Raw genomic sequence first — 10,823 nt, forward strand, 5'->3', positions numbered from 1 at the left:
CAGGGCCGGTACTTTGTCCACTGCGCCACCTAGCTGCCCCCCGACTAATTTTCTCTGGCTGCAGACACAGCCCCTATTCTTGAAGAAGTCCGGATCCAGTTAGGGGATGGGGACGATCTTGCCAACTCTGGGTCACCGCAGGACTCGTCACTGCTGCGGGCTTCCCTTCTTGGCCAGCTCCCTGGTGCTTTGCTCTCGGCCGGCTCCCTGGTGCTTTGCTCTCGGCTTATTTGGTGGTTGTTGCTGTTACTGGAGGAGGAGCAAGAAGAGGGGCTCCGACCCCGAAGTGCTCTGGCTAAGGTCTCTTAGGCAGGTAGTCTCTGATTCAGAAACACAGGACAATCCTTCACTTGGCTCCCATTCCTGAGGTATGTGGGAGTCTGAGAGAGAGGGCAGCCGTGCCATCCTGTCCCATTCAGACCGAAATCCAGTGAGGTCCTTTCTCAGTCTCCCTCAGTCCCAATGCTCCTTTTCCTGTATTGGAGCTCTCCCCCCACAAGAATCCAAGGATCCCAGTGAGAAATGAATGAAACTGGCCTGAATCACACCAAATGGCACAAATCTCAGTAAAGCACTCAGCTTGCCCATTTATTATCATTCATAACAATAATAATAATGGAGATGTATATCCCTCACAAATGCTTTCTTTACCACAACCCTGTAAAGTAGGAAGCACAAGAATGATTACTCCCTTTTACAGATGAAGACAGAAACGAAAACTCACAGAGGTTAGATCAGATGAGGTTAAGTATTTATTAAGCGCTTACTGTATGCCTTACTGTGAGATTCCACCTCCTCTTTCCTATATTCCTGGGTGGCCTTGGTCATGGAAAACCCTCTGGGAGTAGCCCCCAGTCCCTTTACCAAAGACTCAGAGACTCAGAACCGAGGGAAGGTCTCAAATCCTCAGAAAAGCATTTCCACTTTCCAGAAAGTAACAGAAAGGATACAGAGGCCCATAGGCTTTGTCCAAGGTCATACTAGACAAGGGTTATCAGAATCCACTAGTTACAGTGGAAAGAGTACTGGACAGTGTCAGAGGACCTGAATTCTAATCCTGACCCTGCTACTTATTACTTGAGTGACCTTAGGGAAGACACTTCACTTCACCTTCCTCTACTGTAAAATGAAAGGTTTGAACTAAATGACCTCTGAGGCTTCAAGTTCTAGAGCTAGCAGTCATTGTGCTCTCTCTCTCTCTCTGCCTCAGTTTCTTCTGTAAAATGAGGGTCTTGGTCTTGGTCTTGGACTACATGACTTCTAAGGCCCCTTACAGCTAGAGACCCAGGTTTCCAGGACTGATTGTTTAGCCATCAAAGGGAACCTCCCCCGCCCCAGGTGCATATGATTTGAATGTGATTTGCATTCAAGATTCCAGGATCTTGGTTGAGGGCAGGACTGGCATCGGACTTCAGCAGCAGCAGTGCTGAAAGGTCAGGAGAAACTAGGCAATTCCTCCTGAACCTTTTGTTTCTCAAGGTAGAGTTGCATCCAATGAAGGGAACTGAAAGAGAAAAAAAAAATGACCCAGTTAGGATTGAGGCAAGGGATGGAAAGGGTTTTGGACTAGGGGTCAGAAAACCTCGGCTTGAACTCAAAGGACCTGGGTTTTAAGTCTCAGCTTTGGCACTTGTCACTTGTGTGACCCTGGGTAAGTCGCAGATTTTCTGAGGCTCAGTTTCCTCATTTCTTAAAAAAAAAAAAAAGTCATTAAATCAGTTAATTGGGCATTGGAGTTAGAGCACCTGGGTTCAAATCCTAGCTCCTTTATGAACTACTTAAGTAACCTAGGATAAGTCAAGTCCCTTTACTTCTCTCAATTTCTACGCCCTCAATGAAGGAAGTGTAGCTAAAGACACAAGGCCTGGCCACTTGCAGGATTGATGATGGATATGAAAGCACTTTATAATAATATATACATATATTTTTTAATTAATTTAATTTATGGCATTATCTTCTCCTCCTTCTCCTCCTCCTCCTTTCTCCTCCTTTTTCTTCCCCTCCTCCTCATACTTCTCCTTCTTCTCCTCCTTCTCCTCCTCATACTCCTTCTCCTCTTTAATTATTTCTTCTCTCCAGAATCCAAACTCCTTAAAACTTCAGTCCTGATTTCCCCTAGGGGAAGAAGGAATCTTCAGAGAAAGAAAAAGTGGGTCAAGAGTTATGGACTAAGAGAGAAAAAAAAAAAACAGGATTGGAATTCATTTTAATCAGGGCTCTACCGCTCTTTCCCTTTTGACCTAGAGGTAATCACTGAGCCTCAGTTTCCTTAACTATAAAAGGAGGGGATTGGGTAGATAACCTCTGAGGTCTCTAGCTGTGTGACCAGGGGCAAATCACTTAATCTCCCTGAGCCCTGGTTTCCTCATCTGTAAAATGGAGATGATAATTGCCCAGCCTCCTTCATGGGACAGTGGTGAAGATCAAAGGAGATAATGGCAGTGGAAGCTCTTAGCAAACCGTAAAGAATGACATCAATGTCAGCTATTATTTTGGGAGGCAACATGGGACAGTAGAAAGAACACAGCACTTAGAGTAGGGGACCTGGGTTCCAGGCTCAACTCTAGCCTAAGCCCAAGTCTGGACAAGTCATGAATAACTTTCAGAGGCTCAGTTTCCTCATTTGTAAAAATGAAGCAGTTCGACTAAATGATTAGTTTAACAGAAGAAGCATTGGCTGTGAAGAACCTAGCTCTGCCACTGACTGGCTTTGTGACCTTAGACAAGTCATTTTGTTTCTATGAACTGCAATGTCTTTATCTGTAAAATGATATTGTTTAAATATCACTTCTCTGGGTATAAGTTGTTTTGCCCCAGTAGAAGAGGAGTCATTGAGGACAAGGACCCTTTGTGCTGCCACAATGCTTAGCATAATGCCAAGCATGTAGTAGGCACTTAAATGCTTGTTGAACAAATGAATGCGTGAATAAGGAGGTTGGACGAGATAATGGCTAAAGTTTCTTCCAAATCCTATAAACCTGCCCACACCACTCATTGGCTTATTCTGAAGAAAGCCTTATATAAATATGAGTGGCAGTGTAGAGATAGCGCTAGTCTGGAAGTCAGGAAGACCTGGGTTCAAGTGCCACCTCTGACACACACTGATTATATGTGACTCTGGGCAAGCGACTTAGCCTCTCAATGCCTTAGGCAAAGTCTGTCCCCTTGGAGTTTTGTTGTTGTTTTTTTTAAGTGAGACCACTGGGGCCAGGTGACTTGCCCAAGGTCACACAACCAGTAAGTGTTAAGTGTCTGAGGCCGGACCGGAACTCAGGCACTCCTGACTCCAGGGCCGGCGCTCAATCCACTGCGCCACCTAGCTGCCCCCCCCCCCTTGGAGTTTTACATCTCCAGAGTTCCCTCATTTGGAAGGTTCCTCCTTCTCCAAAAAAAGTGAGGTCATGATAGTGGAGGTGGGGTTGAGGTGGGAGAAGTAACAACAGTAAGAGATGACCTCCTAACTTAAAATGAAGGTTCCCGCCTCTTACAACCGTGCCCCTCCTCCTTCCTTACCTGCCATCCACCTCTTTCCACCATCCTTCCAGAAATGATACAGCGGTTAGATTTCTAATCAATCAACAAGAATTAATAAACACCTACTATGTTCCAGGAACTGTCCTAGGTACTAGGAATACAACAAAAGTGAAGCAATACCTGCCCTTAAGAAGCTTACATTCAAGAGGGCAGCTAGGTGGTGCAGTGGAAAAGCACCGGCCCTGGATTCAGGAAGACCTGAGTTCAAATCTGACCTCAAACACTTGACACTTACTAGCTGTGTGACCCTGGGCAAGTCACTTAACCCCCATTGCCCCGCCAAAAATAAAAAAGAAGAAGCAGTTTAAATTCAATCAGGAGAGACACCATGTACACATACAAATAAGTGTGTGTATGCAAAATAAAGAAAGATAACTTCTGGAATTGAAATTCACAAGCCCTGGGAACTAAAGGAAGTCAAATAATGTTATTGACTCTCCCTAGGGGAGCTAAAGTGAGAGGTATCCCTACCCCTGAGATTAGTCTGGGAGGGCATGAGTCCTGCTGCAGGGGGATGGATGAAATGACTTCCCAAAGAGCTCTGTAACAGTGAAAGCCATGACTTGGGCAAGTATCAAGACTTCCTTCCTGACTTAACTTCCCTAAAAGAGCTGCTGTCTTTCCAAGACTCGAGGGTTTGGAATGAGAGCAAGCTGATTAGAGGAAAGGTGAGGATAGAGTAATGGTAAAGGGAGTTCTCTCTGGCAGAAAGGAAAAAGCTCACACACATACCCCTTCCCCCATTACTGGGAAGATGGAAAGCCTTAAGCTACTAATTAGCTCTTTAGAATCTCTCTGGCTTTAGCCTGAAAATACTACTAATCCCTTTCCTTCTAAGGAAGTCAAATAGTAGACTTGATAGCTACCCCTGTGATCCCTCACCATACTCCAGCCTCTGAGTCTCTCTCCCTAGTCCCCCAAAAGCTCAGGTAGAAGTAAATCACTTTGTTAACCTTAGAGTGCTGTGGAAAGGCAAATAATTGTTATTAGCATCAATATGGTTAGTATACTACTAACAATGATCATGATACTAAAAGTAACAATTGCATTACAGATCAACAGTAAGCATTGGCAGGTTTACTAAACACAGACATCGAGAAATCCACATCTTACTTAAGGGAATTGGGGAGTACCAACCTCAGATGAAATATTTTCTGGGGAGATTGCATGAGTCAGTTATTCCATTTGGAGGTGACTTGGCCATTATAGACTTCCAGTTTTTATAGCCTTCCATTAGCCTAGAAATAGTTTCAAGAGAGAGGGACTCTGGTCTCTTGGATTTTCTGGGTTTGATGACTAGTTGTTGTGTATCTACCATGGTACATAAAACCCAAGAAAATGTGGATCTCACCAAAAACCTGTTAGTAGGACCATCTTTTTTTCTCTTTCCTTCCCTCCTATCTGGGTGGTAGATGTCAGAGAGAAAGTTGAAAGCTTAAAAGGGAGAGAAAAAAGAAGAGGGAAGACGAGAGCCAGAGAGAGAGAGAGAGAGAGAGGGAGGGAGGGAGGGAGAAGAAGGAGGAGGAGGAGGAGAGAAATGTAGAGAAGACAAAAGAAAGAGAATAAGAGGGAGAGGTAATAAGAAAGGAGAGAGTGAGTAAGGGGAAGGGAAGAAGCAGCAGACAAGACAGAAAAAAGATGATGGGGGAAAAGAACAAAGAATAAAGAGGAGAAGAGAGAGAATGAAGAGAGAAGAGGGAGGGGGAAAGGTAGAGAATGAAGAGAGAGAGGAAAAGAGAATGAAAAGAAAGAGAATGAAGGGAGGGAGGGAGAGAGAGAGAGAGAGAGATCAGCTGTGGTTCTCACCCTTGTTCCCTGATCCCTCAAGCACCAGAGAACAGGAGTACTGAGAGAGGTGCCTTCTGGGCAGATGTGGGAAAGCCCTAAGTTGGTGCAGTTCCAAGGTGGGATCCTTCACTAGGAAAGAGAAGATCACATTTGAGACAGTCAAGGCAGAAGCACAAAAAGGCTTCACTAGGAACTCAGACTCCATAGTTAGGGACATGGAAACAGGGAAATGAAGAGAGAGGTAAGCAGTGGGGAGGAAGACATGAAGAGAGTGTGTGTGTGTGTGTGTGTGTGTGTGTGTGTGTGTGTGTGTGTGTGTGTGTGTTTACAAGGAGGATCATAGGTCCCCAGACTGGCAAAGAGCCTGGTCAAATACAATCCTCATTGTGGTTGTCTAGTCGTTCCTCAAATTCTATGGCCTCTTCTGGATCATCCCACCCCTGTCAACATGTGGAAGGAAACAGAAGAATATCTGGCCCGTGTCCTTCCTGCCCAAGGTCTCCATTCCTCCCCCCACCACCCCAGGCTCAGACCTGATTACAGGGAGGTTTGGAGAGTAGAGGTTCTCCTAAGTTTCTCTTCAATCCCACCTTTGTCATTCATCACTAAGAGAGTTAGAAGAAGGCTAAAAGGGGCAGCTAGGTGGAGCAGTGGATAAAGCACTGGCCCTGAATTTAGGAGTACCTGAGTTCAAATCCAGCCTTGGACACTTGACACTTACTAGCTGTGTGACCCTGGGCAAGTCACTTAACCCTCATTGCCCTGACAAAAAAAAAAAAAAAAAGAAGAAGAAGAAGAAGAAGGCTAAAAGACAGAGTTACTTGGGTGGACTCTTAGGCTACAAGAACCCTGGCTGTGAGAACCACTGGGAAATCACAACATAGGATTATTATTTTATACAAGGGCAACTGTCATTAGCTTGCTATGCTTGGGTAAATCACTTCCTCTCTAGGCCTATTTCCTTGTTTGTAAAATCGGGGTGGGGGGGGGTCAGACTAAATGGTCCCTAAGGTTCTTATTTCCAACCTTGATATTTCATGGCACTATGAATATATGATATGATGGGAGTTGTTCTACCCAAGAGTTTAGACTCTGCTTCTGTCTCTGTCTCTGTCTCTCTCTGTCTCTCTGTCTCTGTCTCTGTCTCTGTCTCTGTCTCTCTCTCTCTCTCTCTCTCTCTGTCTCTCTCTCTCTCTGTCTCTCTCTGTCTCTCTCTCACTCACTTTCTTGTTTGCTCCTTCCCACTACAGTTGTTATCTATGAAAAGGTTATAGGATGAATTAATACAAGCCATAGAATATAAGAGGGAGAAGAGTCTCTAGGGAATATCTCTTCCTTAGAGTAAGAAGTTCTATCTCTGACATTGGTTCTGTGATCCTGGGCAAGATTTTGAGACTCAGTTTCCTCATCTGAAAAATGGGGATGATAGTACTCTCACCACCTAGCATATAGGATTGTTGTGAGACAACACTGGACTGAGGATGAGATTTGGAGTCAGCAGAGAAAAATGTAAATCCTGGCTCAGCCACTTTCTGTCTGTGTAACCCTAGGCAAGTCACTTCCCTTTTCTGTGTCTCAGTTTGCTCATCAGTAAAATGGGAGGGTCAGACAAGATGAATTCTAAGGCCACTTTCAGATCTAAATCTATGACTTCATATATAAGTGAGCTAACATTATTATTACAGAGGAGGAAACTGAGGCTTATGGCCTTGGGAAAATGAATTACTTCCCTCTATAAAATAATGTGGCTTGATTAACTACTCTTAAAGTTCTTGGATCCAACCTGGGGTACCCCTCAGCTCCTTTTCTCATCCCTCTGCTCTCACTTCTTCCTTCTATCTCTCTCCATCTGATAAGCTAGGTCTAGGTTCCCTGCCAGGGTGGGAAGCCCAAGGTCACACAGGTAGTTAGTGGCAGAGAGGGGCCCATCCATTATGCATAGGATCACTTAGAGGGACTTGACATGCCATTAACTCCAACCCCCTCCTTTTACAGATGAGGAAATTGAGGCCCAGAAAGATGAAGTGATTTGCTCAATGTCACATGAGTAAGAGCCAAGACTGGAACTTGGCTTCTCTAATTCCAAATCCAAGGTTCTTTCCAGTGGATCAAGCTGGCTCCCCTGTCTACAGCCCATCTCCCATAGATGATTATAGTGTTTTTGTGGGGGCAATGGGATCCAAGAGAAAAAATGCTGGGTTTTGAATCAGAAGACCAGGGTTTGAATCAAATCTCTGCCACTTACTACCTGTGGGACTTTAGAAAAGTCCCTCTGTTTCCTCCACTGTCTAGTGAGGTGATTGGTTAGATAGCCTTGAGGGTCCCTTGTGACTATAAAGCCAGAAAGGGGCTGAATCGGGATGGGCATTACCTACATGACCTTGGCCATGTGCCCCTCTGTAGCATGAAGGAGTTGGCCTGGCCTATCAGCTTTAATGAATACTTGGGGAAGGGGGTGAGGGGAGGGAGGGAGGGAAGGAGGAAGGAGCCAAGGATGGTGTCATTCCTCCCTGAGGATGAATTATACCTTGGTGAGAAGCCAAGTCCCCTCTGTCCTCTTCCCCTCCTCCTAGAAAGCTGATCTTTGCCTCAGGTTGGTGGGTGCCAAGCCCCCTCCCCCCTTCCCCGAAGTGGGAGGCAGGTCCCAGAATCTGGGCCAGGGCCTAGGAGAGAGTGGGGGCCCTGGTAGTCATGCGGAGCAGAGCTGGAATCAGCCTCAGCCAAGGAGTGAAATGAGCCTCCAGGCGCGTTGGGCTCCTGTTGCAGGGGGTGGTTTTACCTGGGTGGACCCTGCTGCTTCCCCTCCAAGGTCACGCCACATTTAGTGCGGGCTGCGCCAGGCGCCTGGGATTCTGAGAAGGGGACTGATGGGGAATCCTAGAGGGGAAGGAGGGAATGTGGCAGGGACCCCCCCCCCAGGGTATGGGCCCCAGTCCCCAAGCTTGACAGGCCTTGAGCCCTGAAGGCAGGGGATGCGGTGGGAGGAGCAAAGACCTGGAGTCAGAACACCGCAGTTGGAATCTGCCTTGGCTACTTAGAGGCTCAAACCTTGGGGGCCTCAGGTTCCTCCTAGAATCATAGCCAGGAGTTCCCTGAGAGGTCCTCTGGTCATCAAAGGAGCCTGCATGGAGAGTTGGAAGGAAAGCTGATGCTGCCCAGTCCAACCTCCCCTCTTACAGATGAAGAAGCTAAGACCAGAGAGGTTAGGGGGTTTGCCTGAAGCAGTAAGTGCCACTAAGTTAGGATTCGAACCCCAGTCCTTTGAACCTGTTCTGCCTACTTTGTGCCTCAGTTTCCCCCTCTGTAAAATGAGAGAGGTTGGATTAAGTGATCTGGGAGGCCCCTTACCTCTCGAATGTTCTAGGATTCTATATTCCTTATCTCAGTCTGGGATACACCTTCCATCTCACCCCAACACTGAGCCCTTCCTTCTGAGTTTCTCAGACTAGTGCCTAGTTCTCAGGAGAGGGTCAAGCCCTTCCTGACCTGCCCATGGAGCTCAGGTCCCCAATGCTCCCTAAATTTCTTCAGAGCGAGGGTCTGTTTCTTATCCATCTTTCTCCCCCCCAAAAAAAATCTGCTCTGACATTCTACAGACAACAGGTGCTTAATAATTGTTTGTTGAATGAATTGGATAAATCCTCCCTGACCTCTGACCAAGATCCAACCCAGCAAGATCCCTCTCAGATTCCCAGGGATTTATGTTTCCCATTCTCCTCTGGGTAAATTGAATCCTGTCTGCGTTCTCCTCTGCTCCCACCTAACCAAGTTAGGAGCCTCCTTATGGCTTCTTCTATCAGATCCTTCTCTCTGGTCTTCCAGGAGGTCGGAAGCTACCCTTGAAAGGAAGGATGAACAACCCATTCTCTCCTGCTGCCCCATGGGTGCTTGGCCAACAGGCTGGGCACACGTGACCTTTTAGTTTTAACAACTTTGGTTGTCTTAGAAGTCTTGGTGCTGGGCAGCCACACCAGACACACATGCCCCCGTGTCATTTTGTTGTTTTGGTTTGGTTTGGTTTTTTTGGTGAGGCAGTTGGAGTCAAATGACTTGCCCAGGGTCACATAGCTAGTAAGTGTTAAGTGTCTGAGGCTGGATTTGAACTCAGGTCCTCCTGATTCCAGGGTCAGTGCTCTATCCACTGCGCCACCTAGCTACCCCTGCCTGTGTCATTTTTAAAGGGACCACAGTGCGATCTGGATAGCTGTCCTACTCCCCACAGCCCTGCTCTGGACCAATACACACCAAAATGGGGTACTTCTGCTTGCCTAAACTCAGCAGATCCCACAGGCACATAGGCCATCTCTAAGTGACAAGGGCCCCAGGCACATCACACTCTGCAATCCCCCCTTGTACTTCCTTCCCCTTCCACCATCCACCTAAAGGTCAAATCAGCATAAGAGGAGAAACCATGGGAGTAATTCAGTTATCTCCATCCTTTTCCAGGATGGGAACATCCTGTGAGAACATCTCTACCCACACCACTTAGATGGGCCCCCAGAGTCAAGAACTGAGAATCCTCTAAGTCAATCACGGGTCATATCACCTTACTAGAACAAAGGCATCCAGGTCACAGCCCTCTCTCTGAAGGTATCACCCACAGGGTGGACAGAGGTGTTATACTTTTTCAAAAATATTATTGGAAGGGGCAGCTAGGTGGCGCAGTAGATAAAGCACTGGCCCTGGATTCAGGAAGACCTGAGTTCAAATCCGGCTTCAGACACTTGACTTGACACTTACTAGCTGGGTGACCCTGGACAAGTCACTTAACCCTCATTGCCCCGCCCCCCCCCCAAAAAAAACTCTTGAAACCCCACATTGTAGAAGCTGTAGTATCATTCTTGAATATATATGAAATTATACAAAGACAATCAACCAATCAATCTACAAACATTTATTAAGCACTTACTGTATGCCAAGCATTGTGCTAAAAGCTAAAAGGGCAAAAATTATTGGTTCCTATCCTCAAGGAGCTTACATTCCATTGGAACAGACAACATGTACATAACTAAATACAATGTAAATTTTGGGAGATGGCACCATGACCCTCACATAGGAAGTATTTTAAAATGTTCTCTTCTCTTTTCTCTTCTCTTCTCTTCCTCCATTTCTCTCTCTCTCTCTTTTCCTCCCCTCCCATCCCCCGCTCACTTGCCAGCTCTCTGTGTCTCTCTATATCCCTCTCCTCAACTGGGAGCAGGGATATAAAATGTTTAACAGCCAGCTTTCAAAAAATGTATGCACTATCTGATTGCTTGCTGCCTCTGGAAGGGGTAAGGGGAGGGAGAGAAGGAGGGATAAAAATTGGAACCCAAAACCATAAACAAAAATGTTTATTACATTAAAAAAAGAAATGTATGCAGGACACACTTTTAAGTCTAATCTTCATTATTAACATTGTCTCCATCAATTTCTTAAGTCTAGACAATCAATAAAATAATAAGTCAAGTCCTGATTTATAGTTTGTCCATTCCAGAGATATAAATGCTCCCTCTGAAAAT

The sequence above is a fragment of the Dromiciops gliroides genome, chromosome 4 (genome assembly GCF_019393635.1).
Source record: "Dromiciops gliroides isolate mDroGli1 chromosome 4, mDroGli1.pri, whole genome shotgun sequence".
NCBI lineage: Eukaryota > Metazoa > Chordata > Mammalia > Microbiotheria > Microbiotheriidae > Dromiciops > Dromiciops gliroides.